General features: G+C 42.1%; 1 protein-coding gene and 1 non-coding gene across 2 annotated transcripts in view; one reads left to right on the top strand and one right to left on the bottom strand.

The window, feature by feature from the left end:
- Mylk4 (myosin light chain kinase family member 4) overlaps window positions 1–12,887 on the bottom strand; it is a 76,275-nt gene that overhangs the window by 40,444 nt on the left and 22,944 nt on the right. The gene's annotated exons all lie outside the window — the stretch shown is intronic.
- On the top strand, window positions 9,864–9,968 carry LOC131912193 (U6 spliceosomal RNA). The gene has a single exon (XR_009379589.1). It is a non-coding gene; the product is annotated as a U6 spliceosomal RNA (small nuclear RNA).

The following is a 12,887-nucleotide window of genomic DNA, read 5'->3' as shown; positions in this document are numbered from 1 at the left end:
AAAAAAATAAGGAAATGGTCACTCAATTTAGTCTTTCCTTGACCAAGCATTTTCAAGGTCTACACAAACATAGCAGTGCATTGATATTCTGACTACTGCTAAAATAGAAGGTTCTCCATGTGTGGATCTCAGTGTTGGTCTTTGTCACCTCTGCTGAAATTGGAGTAGTGTCCATGCTTGACCCTTACACGTGGAAAGACACTGTCCTGTTTACATAACAGCCACAGAAAGCTGCCCCTAGTAATGTGTTAGGCAGCACATTCCCCACCCAAGGAGTCAGGACAGGATTCACAGCCCAGATTCTCCTGGGATATCAGTAAGGAACAGCAATGGCTGGTGGTGCAGCCAGTACCTGTTAAAGGTCACAGCCCTCTTTAGCTTAAGTATAGGCTGTCAAATGTGTCCTGGGTTGCCATTCAGTGGCAGAGCTGGCTTTTAAATTTTTCTTCAAAGCATAGGTTGTGGGCACTCCCATCCAAAGTCAGGGTAAAGAAAGACTTTTTCCTTGTGTGAAAAATAATATATACCCAACCATGATGAGGTGCATTCTACAACAATGGCTATTGTCAAAAATGGGATATTACTAAGGAAGTAGAAAAATTGCAACTTTTGTGCAGTGTTGACAGGAATGTAAAATGGTGCCATGCTATGATCAAGCATGTGGAAGTCCCTCAAAAGAGAGAACATAATACCTCCATGTGATCCAGCAATTGCACTTCAGGGACTTCTGGGTCTATACATACAAGAATAGAAAGCAGGGTATCTTAGAATTTCTATTGCTGTGATAAAACACCATGACCAAATGCAAATTGGGAAGAAAAAGGCTTATTTTTCTTATACTTCCACATCACAGTCCATCATCAAAGGAAGTCCGGGCAGGAACCTGGAGGCATGAACTGACGAAGCCATGGAAGAATGCTGTTTGCTTGCTTTCTCCTTATGACTTTCTCAGCTTGACTTCTTACAGCTCCCAGGGCAACCAGCCCACGAGTGGTACTGTTCACAATGAGTTGGCCCCTCCCACATCAATTATCAATCAAAATATGCACCACAGGCTTGCCCAGAGGCCAATCTGGTAGAGACATTTTCTCAATTAAGGTCCCCTCTTCCAAAATGACTCTAGCTCAAGTCAAGTTGACATAAATCTGGTCATCACGTGGGGCTAGGAGCACACCTGTGTCCACAGCAACACTGCTCACATACAACAGCCAAAAGGTAGAACCCAACCCAACCATCTAGGGACAGAAGAAAGAGTAAACAGCATGTGGTAAGTGCTTACAATGCAATATTTAGCAGCATTAAGGAAGGAAGGACATTCTAACATGCTTCTACACAGACAAACCTGAAGAACATTGTTCTCAGTCAAATCCATCAATCATAAAAGGGATAAAGAGTATATGATTGTGCTTACAGGAGAACTTGGAATGATATATTCACAAGATGGAGAACATAGCAAGACTTTCCCAGGGCTAGGAAGGTAACAGGTGTTTAATGGATGTACTTTCAGTCTGTGAAGATAAAAGAGTTCCGGGGATGCTGGTGTCAGTGGGTGTCTGGAGATAGCTGAGGTCAGTGGGTGCAACTATATAGCCTGAACTGTGCCCTGAAAGATGCTGAAAATTGGTGGATGTGGTAGGGCACACCTGTAATCCCAGCATTTGAGGGGCTGGATTACCATGAGTTCAATGCCAGCCTGTGCTACAGCATGGGACCTTTTGTGGGGGAAACTGACACATTTATTAAAATGGTTGCCATATGTGCTCTATAGTTGGTTAAGAACCTAGGTTCAGATCCTGACCTGATTATTTCTTAGCACACAATCGTAGGCAGGCTATGGTTTTCATAACTGCCTAATGGGTGACTACATGGGAAGCACTCAGAACTGGGTCAGCACATGATAAGCTCTCCAGACCTCTGATGTTATAATGGTAAGAGACAGGTGTCACAGCGGAAGAGCAGGGAATCTCTTCAGCACGGTTCTTAATTCCCGAGGCTTGGCACTGAAGGAAGTGTCAGATAGATGGTCAAGACCACTGGGCAACTGCAAGGTGAAGGAGGAGGAAAGAGGAGCAAAGAGGCTCTGTGACAGTAGCCAGTGTGGCCACTGTGAACTTCTGAACCTTCCTGCCAAGCGCAGCACAAGGAAATGACAAAGAAAACAACTTTGTTCGGATTTTAAAAGTCCAGTGGTAATTCCTGTAAAGTCTGACCCTTCGTAAAGCATTTCAGGATCACGTGTTAAATTTCTTTTTTACAGTCTTTTTGGTAGAAATTCACACCTGATCAAACATCTGTAAATGAGCTAGTATAAAAAGTGAAAACCCTGAACTGTAAGGCCAGTCCCCAAGCAGACCTCCAGGGCACAGGCTGCCTCACACCTCTGAAATCTAATTGACACCTGCTGTGGGTATTGGTGGCTGACAGAGGGCCTGTGACCTTGTGCCACCCCAAGTAGCTACTAAGTAAGATTGAGAGGTGGGGATCTTGCAGGTTGTATGTCCCCATTCCTAAATTGGAAGTTAGACTGCAGTCTTGGACTACTCAACTTGGAGGTCTTATTGATTAGGACGGATGTGTTTGAGACTCTGAATTAAGATACTCCCATTTAAAAAAAAATAAAACAGTAGACAGACTTTACTATAAGCCTGCAAAGTTATCCAAAACTTGAAATTTCTGGAATGCTGTAGAATACTACAAGTAAAAACACCACACTCGGCCTCATATGACATACTAAAACCACTGTGTAAGATGACAGTCAGTGTATGTGTGTAAGGTGCCTCTATAACATACATGGATTTCATTAGACTTCAGCCCCGTCTTCAAGATATGTCATTATTAAATGCAAATATTTCAAAATATAAAACAGGTCCAATCCCCGTTTCTCAGATAAGGAATACTCAATGTATATCTCTCTTCTCCTAGGGGAAATAGCTGCCGAGGAGTCAGCAACTTGCTTGATGAATAGCTGGGACTCAGATCCACATCTGACTTCCCATTTAGTATTCTTCACTGCTATCTTCAACTGCCCGCTTTGAGAAGCACCTTGAACCCCGTACCCTAAGATTTCTCCCAGAGCCATGGAGTGTTGTAGATGTGAGGAGTCCTGTGGTCTCACACACCAAGGCTCTGCTATGCACACAAGCCTAGACACATGCCAGCATTGTCTGTCAATCAGAGAAGCCAAAGACTGCTAGGAATCTGTGCAAATCCTCTCCCTCCCATCTTCTGTCCACACAGATATCTATGAAGCTATGTCCTTTCAGGTTCTGCTGCAGATAGGGGGAGGCTAATAAAAGAAGCATAACTGAATGCGAATCTTCCGCAGAGAACTGTCTGCTCTTCTATTGACTTATTGTTTTCAAGCTGTGGGAAGAACAGTACGGCAACAGGAACTCAGCAATTACTTTGGACCCATATGAGTTGAGTCAAAGATTTGGGCTCTAAACTCTCTAACCAGGATTCTTGGTTACAGGGCTTAAAATCTCACATATGTGATCTGCCATAGTTAGGGCTCTGCTAGAAGATGCATACAATCAACAGCTGATACACTAAATGTCTGACTGCTGGGTCATTCTGTGGCACTTATACCTATGTGGTTAGTAAGAATCACATTTACTTGAAAAAATAATGAATAAAAATAACCATTTGCCATGTTTTTGCTTTCTTCAATGAGAAATAACAGAAGCACAGATGCCACTATGAGGGAGTCTGTAAATGTTTCTCCTTCTTATATAAAGAAGGGGGACGGAGGGAGCGCTGGTTGGTCATTTTAACTTTTGATAAGCTGAAAAGCCAATCTTCTCGGGTCTCTGAGCAACTTTCCAAGGCCAGTCTCTAGAATCACAATAGGGTGTTCTTTCATCCTTCTGACACCCTCTGACTGCTGTGGTCGTCCGTACGAAAATAGGGTCTGCCTCTGAGCACAAGTCTCCTGGCTTCCCAGGAAACGCCAGCATTCTTCACAGAAAGTCTCTTCAAAGGGCAGGATGTGCAGCTAAATCTCAGGCTACATTCTTGAGTTACATCCACCCACACATGGGGAAAAACATTCCCGCCAGCTTCACACGTACAAAAAGCACACTGAATTTTTATCCAGGATAGAGGAGAAAGAGAAGGAAGTGGAAAGGGAGGGAGGGAGGAAGACCGATGGGCAGCATGTGGGAAAAACAAATGTCAACACCGTGACCTGGCAGGCAGAGTCATAGTTTGCCTCCATGTTCCCTAACAGTCCTGAAGGAATCAGAAGGGGGTGACAATGCCCCAGGAAAATCAGTTTGAAGCAATAAAATACACAATAACATTCTGTCCAAATACTGAATGGACATGCTAATAAGTCAGTATTAACTGGCTGTGAGAATCCGGAGCATCATCCGGCCTGTGCTTTGTAGTTTATTAGCTATAACTGACACCTGATCTGTCACAATTTGTCTTGCCACCATTTTCATAAGGATAAGCCAAAACAATTCCAAGTTCAAATAGATGAGAAGTCTATTTGAAAATTACCAAACTGTGGGTCCAGTGTGTGGAACATCAGGTTCACATCATCAGGCAGCATTTGTAATGGAAAGAACTAGTTGTTTTTTCTACCCACATAAGTTCCAGTAATAACCACTAGGGTTTTCTCTTACCTGTGTTAGCAACCAGTTTGTAAGCTTGTCCATTAGTTTTGTTTTCAATGCTGGGAACAGAGTCCAAGGCCTTTCCTGTATTAGACAACATGTCCTATCACTGAACCACACCTACACCCACACCTACAAGGCTCTTTTAAAACCGAATTTTCTTCTTGTCAAATAAGACAAAGATAAACTTTAACTGAGTCCATTATCTCTAGCTGTGAAGGAGCAATGTCTATGTGAAGTTGTCCTGGGTATCTAACAATGATGCCAGAAGTCCTCACACTAGGGATTTGGGTTGTTTAAAAGGTATTTGGTCCCTTTGGAATGAATAGTAAGGTCTCAATGCTGCTGACATGGTACATCCATACCAGGAGGACTCCCAATGAAACTCACCTCTTCACCTTTTCTATCAAGCATTCTTGAGTTATGTCCACCCACACATGGGGAAACTAGTCCAGCCAGCTTCACACAAACAGGCTAGTACATGGAATGCATATCAGGGAGGAAGAAGGAAGGGAGAGAAGACAGGAGGAGGAGGTGGAGTTGGGGGAGGGGGAAGACTGTGCTCTGCTGCTTCCTCAGATGTCAGTAAAACCGCAGTAAAGAGATTGGAGCATGGCAAACACACAAGTAGTCAAAAGAGGCGAGAGAGGAGGTAACACCAGTGGAATTTTGAAACTAAACATTGCCAAGAAAGCTAAATCTTAAGCAGAATAGAGAAAAGGTTGAGAAGCAACTTAAGTTCTATATTGAACCTTCATAAGTCCATTACCCAAGTTAAAAGACACTCAGAAACATAAGGTCTCAAAAGAATTTACAGCTCTCCATCACATCTCAGGAAGCAAGTGGAAGTTATAGTCCACTTAAATGAGAAGTTAAAAAAAATTACAACAGAGGCTGTCTGTCCATTGCGGAGGACAGACAGCCTCCTACCATACCAGCTGGGCTTTGGGTACAGCGGAATAAAGTCAAGACTGACCAGAACTGATCTGGAGAATTTTCTCCAAGAACATAATATTTGTAGACTATCTAATACATCTGAATGTGTGTAGAAATTATTTAGATAATTAGTGGATAGCTCAGTTTTGAGATAATGATACTTTTTTACTAATCAAAAAAAGTTTTAGATCAAGACAACCAATAACTCCAGGGTAGGGGAAACAGTTTAGAAAGGAGTAAAGTTATGATAATGTTCCACCTTGCTATCAGCCAGGAGTAGGATTTTTCCAGAGCAACTCTATTTAACAAAAAATTTTAATAATACCATGTTGGGAGAACAGGACTAAGAAGAACAGTGTAAGAGTGTGTGTGTGTGTGTGTGTGTGTGTGTGTGTGTGTGTGTGTGTGTGTGTTGGAGATAGAAGCTGTGTGTATGAGGAGTGTGTTGTAGGTGGAAGGTGGGAGAGATATAATCTTTATTTCCTTTTTTAAAGAAGTCTTTTAAAAAAAACAAACTTAAGTATGAAAATCAAAAAGAACATACACATACTATTTGGATATACAAGGCAAATACCAAAAGAATGAGTAAATTAAATGAAAATGATCACCTTTGGTGAAGAAGAAATGGGAAGAGGAATATGGATTGCTATTCTCGTGAAAACTATTTAGAACTATATGAATCTTCATATCACATAACTATATAATAACTATATCAAAAATAGATATACATAACAATATTAAACACTGAATATTATATAAATGGATTTTCCTAAATTTAGTATGACATTCACTGCTATATCATCTCAATAATTAGCATTTCTTCAATAAAATAGAAGCTTCTTATAGTTATACTTTTTTCATTTTATTTTAGATTTTATGTATGTAAAAGTCTTGTCTGCATATATGAATGTATACCACATGCATGCCTGGGGCTCACAGAGGTCAGAAGAGAATATTGGTCCTCTTAGAACTAGAGTAACAAATGTTTGTGAGCTACCGTGTGGGTTCTGAGAACTGAACCTGGGTCTTTGTAAGAACAAAAAAATGCTCTTAACCACTGAGTCACCTCTCCAGGCCCTTTCCTTAAATTTTAAAAAGCTATGTGAGGCCGGGCGGTGGTGGCACACGCCTTTAATCCCAGCACTCGGGAGGCAGAGGCAGGCAGATCTCTGTGAGTTCGAGGCCAGCCTGGGCTACCAAGTGAGTTCCAGGAAAAGGCGCAAAGCTACACAGAGAAACCCTGTCTCGAAAAACAAAAAAACAAAAAAACAAAAAAAAAAACAGAAAAAAAAACCAAACAAACAAACAAAAGCTATGTGAATGCTAACAATTGCTAAAGTGGTTAAGTAAAATTTGAAACATATCCCTTCTGTTTCTTATCCTCCCAAAACATGGAGGAAAGTTTGCTTTACAGGTCTAAATTTGTTCAAGAAATCCAGCAATCAACTGTGTAGAAATATGGAAGATGCAAAGGTTTCTCAAAATAGCAAGGTGACATCCTTTGCCCTGGGTCACGTAAGGTTCTCCAGTCCTTAATGGCAGTACTGGGTCTGTATTTGTCGTTCCATGTTTCTTCTTCATTTATGATCTAGTTGGAGAGCCTCAGAAACTCAGAATTGGGCTTTTGACATTCATTGAGAGCTTAGGGGGAGATGGCCAGGCTGTGGATCGTTTTGTCTCCAGTCATCTCTGGCTAGAGGGATGCCCTTCATTAGGCTTCTAACACTCATAGAAGTCTTACTGTGATCAGTTGCTGCCACCCTTCACACTGGATTTGTGGACTAAGCACTTTAAACATAACATTGTCCTCTTCCTGTAACCAAAAGTGACATTTCTCTTTGCCCAGCATCTACCTCAGATGAACTATCCACATACTGGACATTCTTGTAACTGCTTAGTCATCCCCAATCTAAGGAGCCATAGGGGCTTGATTTGGACAGGGACAGGAACCCTAGAAGGTCCAAGATACAGGAGCTATAAAATGGCACCTCTGATTTTGATCCCACTAAGGAGAAATCAAGACCTAGCTCATATAGAAAAGTAGTTACAAGTCTTTAGTCAGCCCATGCTTAGGATATGATCTATGAAGAGTAAATGAAAGCCAGAGGGAAATTGTTTAGAAAAGAACATGTGCTAGAGTTGGGATATGAAGTATTCAAGGCTTGGCTTCCAGGGTGATACCACTGGAAAGCAGTAGAGCCTTTAAGAGGGAGGACCTAGTGGGAAGACATGGGTGGTGGTGGATGGGGGATAAGTCCTAGAGGGGAGTGTGAGACTCTCAACTCCTCTTCACTCTCTTTTATTTATTGACCACAGGGTGAATGATTTGGTTTGCTATACACTTCTATGATGTGCTGCTACTCTACCAGGGGCCTAAAAGCACTGAGTCAGCTCAGCCAATTGGCTGCCATTGAAAACTGACCCTCAGGTAACCCTTTCCTCCTGTAGGTTGATTATCTCAAGTATTAGCTATAGTGACATCTGGCTACACACCAAGAAATTCATCCTTTGACTTTCTTTCTTGTTTTCTTTTCAATCTGTTGCCCAAAAGCTCAAGACACTTGAACCTACTCCAAAGCTTATCATTTATTGGGTATCTTGAGGAACCTATTCTGTAATGATGGAGTTAATAGTGGAAGCCTACCAAGTCTAATGTTTTAAGCAGGATACAAATCTCACACCACATGAAGAGAAAATTATCAAATGTTTTACTAGTAATAAAGAACATGAGATGGGAGAGGCTCATATTCCAATAACGTAGGAAACACAAAACTCAAGCATATTGAAACTCTACTGAAAGTACATCGTAGGTAAGTAAGATGTTGAACTTCTCTTTTAAGTTAAATCTTGATAGGCAGAGCATATTTAAATAAATTTATGTGTTTGGCAGTGCATATCACTAGAATTCAAAGTTTGTCTGGATTTCCTGTTTTCAATAATTCTATAGTACAGAAGCTCCATGTGTATATAGAGCATTTGACCTTTTTATGATAAGCCTGGCAGGTGGTTATCTAGCCATGGGCTTCTTACTTCAGAAGCCTACTCTGGTATATAATTATCTCAGTATTTGGAAGGTCTGTTTCTATATACCAAGGTGAACATTCCTGGTCTCTTATCTTTAAAACATTGATTTGAGGGCATCTCCCAAGAAGCAGGCTATCCCAGAGTGCCACCTCTTTCTCTTGGCCTACTTATTGCTTTGTCAGCTGCACATACTACCAAATGCCTCATATGGGCAGGAGCATCAGAATACTTGTAAAAAAAAACCCTTGTTCACACATTGGATATATTTAGGAAATAATGCCCTGCATATGAAAGTCCAAAGTAGTATTGAGACTCTCTGCTGACACAATTTCATTAAGGAAAACACTTTGGGTTAGATAGACGTAATTAAAAAAAGAAGAAGAAGAAGAAGAAGATGGAGTGGGTAAGAAGAGAGAAGGGGATCTGGGCACACAAAGCCATATCCATTTCTCCAAGAAATGGTCTTAAGAGTTTTTAGAAGGGAGGCCAGCATTTAGCACAAAACCACATCTCCAGGGTTAGGTGTTTGCTTAACTCTGGTGTGCTCTCCTTTCCACCCATGAGAAAACTGCTCAAACGCAGAGAAGACAAAAGCCATGCCCAGAGTTGTTAGTTTTTCACCAAAGATGAGGAAGCACAGAGAAAAGTTGGAATGATTCAAAGGAACCGCAAACCAAAGTAGCCCCCTGATTGTCAGCTCTGTCTACACTTAACCAACAACTCTGGCTCAATAAATTACCAAGTAAATACCTCCACATGGTATGATTACCTCCCAGCAGGAAAGACCCATTTTGTGGTAGCTAATGCACTCAAATTGCGGACATCTTAGAATGTGATCTAAAAGGTGGTCCTTGCAAAGGCCTCTCTCTGTGCACACAGCAGAGGTGCCGGCAGCAAGGGCAGAACCCAAGGGCACCTGGGACTTGCTTTCTGTTCTTTGTCTGTCTTCCTGAGTCTTAAAGAACAGGCTCCATTAAGTAAAACTCAAAGGCTGTTGCCTACCAAAACAAAACCAAGCCGCTGCTCAGCTTCGAGCGTGAGAAATCTCTACCATTCTAAGATTCTGCCTTCCGGAAACGCAGGAGTCTCTGGAAAGTCTCACAAACTTCTCAGAAGTTGAGAAGAGTAGGAAGATGGTGCGCAGGAGGGCTGATGCCAACTGTAAAACAAGAGACACTAGAGACCCTCATGTCCCAAGCCCCGTCCATACTCCAGGTGAGAGAGATGGAAGCTAACTTCCAGGCACAGTGTTCTTTCCCAGAAAAGAAAAGCCAGTGATCCTTTGTTCCCTTCAGCAGCACATATACTAAAATTGAAACCATACAGAAAAGATTAGCATGGCCCACATGCAAGGATGACACCCAAATTCATGAAGCATGCCATATTTTAGAGAGAGAAAGAGAGAGAATCTAGAGTTTGGTGGGTAGGGAGGTGGGAGAAAATCTGAGAAGAATGGGGAAGGAAAATGAATATGATTAAAAAATATGGCATGAAATTCTGAAAGGATAAATAAACATTTTTTTCAATATCAGTGATTTAAGCTTTCAGAACACTTAAGAACCCAGAGTTGTATCTGAACGCGAAGATCATAGACTTTTATTGCCTAGGTCAGGAATGCTTGATGTATTTTGAAAGGGTTAGTTCTTATCTCATTATGATCACTATTAATAGCTATCATTAGGATCGGCTTGCTCTAATCCAAACAGTCCTTATTTAATGTCTGCCTCTGCCTCATACATGCCAAGCACACACCCCACATTATACACTTGAAAGGCTAAGTAATGTAGCTGAGGCCATGCAGTGCTAAGTAGGAGAGCTATATCTTTTTTAACAACCATTCCAAGAACTGAGGAATGTGATTCAATGGTAAAGCACTTGCCTAACACTTAAAGGCCCTGGGTTCCTTCTCTAGTGCTGAGTGGGGGTGAACATTCAATCGGCAAATCCCACTGCTTTTGAGTATTTTTGAGTATTGAGTGTACACTTTGCTTTTGAGTACCTTTCATGGTGGTCATAGCATTGCAGTCAAACCCGACTATTTTCTGCAGAATGGGATGGGGTTGGTTCCCCTCCAGAGGGTCAGCTTTACATCTCTTATTTAACTCATCCTTTATTTATTATCCAAAGAAAGAGCTTGGAAACAAAATCAAACACTTTGGTAAGGCCTGGCCTTTGAAAGTTGAAAGTTCCTTAATCAGTTCCCTGTGGCCTAAGCCCATCTGCACTCCCATGTTTTAGGCCAGCTGCACTGGAGCTCTGCATTCTTTCCTATCTGAGACCTCTCTCTTCCTGCTTGCTCTGCTGGCTTCCTGGGCATGAGCACTCCAGGGAAGGTACAAGCTAAGAACCAGTTGGGGGCCCACAGAATGGACTTCTGTTCTGGTTGCCATAGCAACCAAAAATTCCTTGGCACCTGGTAGGCTTCTTTCTCCCTGACATGGAAGTCACGCAGCTTCACAAGTGCTTTCCCTTGTTTTTCAAAGCAGTTGTTAGCTCTGTTCCCAACGAGTGACTCCCTGAGACCTCAGTCTTACTTGGACTGAAACCACTCAGGTCCGACACCAAGAAGCTGAAAGAAAGAAGCTGAAGAACAGTAATTGTGCCCATCAGCATTGGCATTTGGGTACCTTTGCCTTGTATTTGCAACCCCAGTGCCCAGGATAATAATGAAATCTCTAGTGGCTGCTGTTCCTACTTGCAATGCAGTGGTCCCCAGGATGGCCCCACTTCCTGTTAATGTCTACCATCTGTGCTCACATAGAAATCAGTTCTTCAAATGTGCTTACGTAAGCCTTACCCTCATTTTGGAGGAGGTAATGGTCACATTTTATTTCTTTCTAGGAGGCTCCTTCTCAGGGGCTTTCTTTAGCATTTACATACTGAGATCACTGGGAGGGGAGTTTTTGACAAACACAGAGGGCACTGTTAGGATATATCTCAGAAGCAATGGCTTCTGTGATTTTTTTCATTTATATAACCACAAAAGGTCATTTAGGCTGTTTTTTTCCCCCAGCCAAACCACTGAGCTCAAGAGATCGTCACACCTCCACCCAGAAAGCAGCTGTCTTACCCAAACCCCACTATCCATCCTGCTGACTAGTATCAGCAGCTTAGCAGCAATCAATGGGCAGCTGGCTAAGGCCGAGCACCGGGGATGTGTCCAGAGAGATGGCCACCCTTAGTGCACAGTTCACACACTGAACACAGCTGCTCTCCAGAGAGTCAAATTTGCTATCAGCCAGCTTGTGCTCCCTTGGCTAAGCCCAAAGAAAAGAATGTCAGCTGGCCAAGATGTGAGTCTACGGTGCACGTAGAAGGATGTCCTTGTCAATCTACAGCCCCGGAGGGAGCGTCTTTTAAAATTTTGCAAAAATGCACTTGGCTGGCTTGGAGTGGCTCTCTATTCCAAGAGAATTTCCTGGTATTGGGGAAGAAAGAGGATGCATAAAGCACAAGGCAGGCACTAAGTCTCAAAACACCTTGTTTTTCTTCACTGCCACATTGATTAAGGGCCTCCAAATAGCCATGGGAGCAGAACAGGTCCCTGTGTGGTTAAAGGCTCAGGCATTCACTTAAGAGGGTAATTTTCAGCAACATTCTCTTACTCAGCACTTTTAATCAAAATAATAAGTTCAGTGTCTGAAGAGGAATAGGGAATGAATAGGGCAGTGTAGAAATCCCCTGTTGCTAATGAAGAATTTAAAAATCCAGGACAGCAATGGTTTATGCCGTTTCATATGGAGAAGACCCTGGATCCCCATACCTTATTTTCACTTATTTGCAAGAAGAAAAAGAAGAATTTATGTACCTTAAGAAAATATGAAGTGAAAAATTATCCATCAGCACAGCAAAGACCTATTTCCAGGAAATGGATTTTAAAAGGAAAGTCTTGATGTCCGAAGGTCGAAACCAGGAGGTCTCCTGACTTTGAACGTGAAGGATGAAAGGACCCTATGTCCAGGTGCAGGTCAGGCTGGCCTCATTTCAGCTGCTACAGGAGGCTGCTTAAAGCCCTGGTTGTGGTCCAAGAATATCCTGGCAGTTAGTATCCTGCATTAAAATTTATAAACCACAAAAGACCTTTTCTCACAGAGAAGTTAATTCAGGCTGCAGAGCCTTTGAAAACCTCTTTAAAAGAAGGTAGTCATCAGGAGCAGTTGTATGGAAAACTAGGAGTAAGTGATGCTTTTTACTCCCCCCGAAATGTACTAAAAATATAGCAATAGGAATTTCAGAAGGAAGGGAAATGGCACCACGTATAATTTTATTTCAAAGAGGTCCCAGGAATGAGCTATGGGATTGCCAGAA

This window comes from Peromyscus eremicus, chromosome 5 (assembly GCF_949786415.1).
Source record: "Peromyscus eremicus chromosome 5, PerEre_H2_v1, whole genome shotgun sequence".
Lineage (NCBI taxonomy): Eukaryota > Metazoa > Chordata > Mammalia > Rodentia > Cricetidae > Peromyscus > Peromyscus eremicus.
Note: the sequence above shows the minus strand (reverse complement) of the source record. Positions and strands in the feature narration are given on the sequence as shown.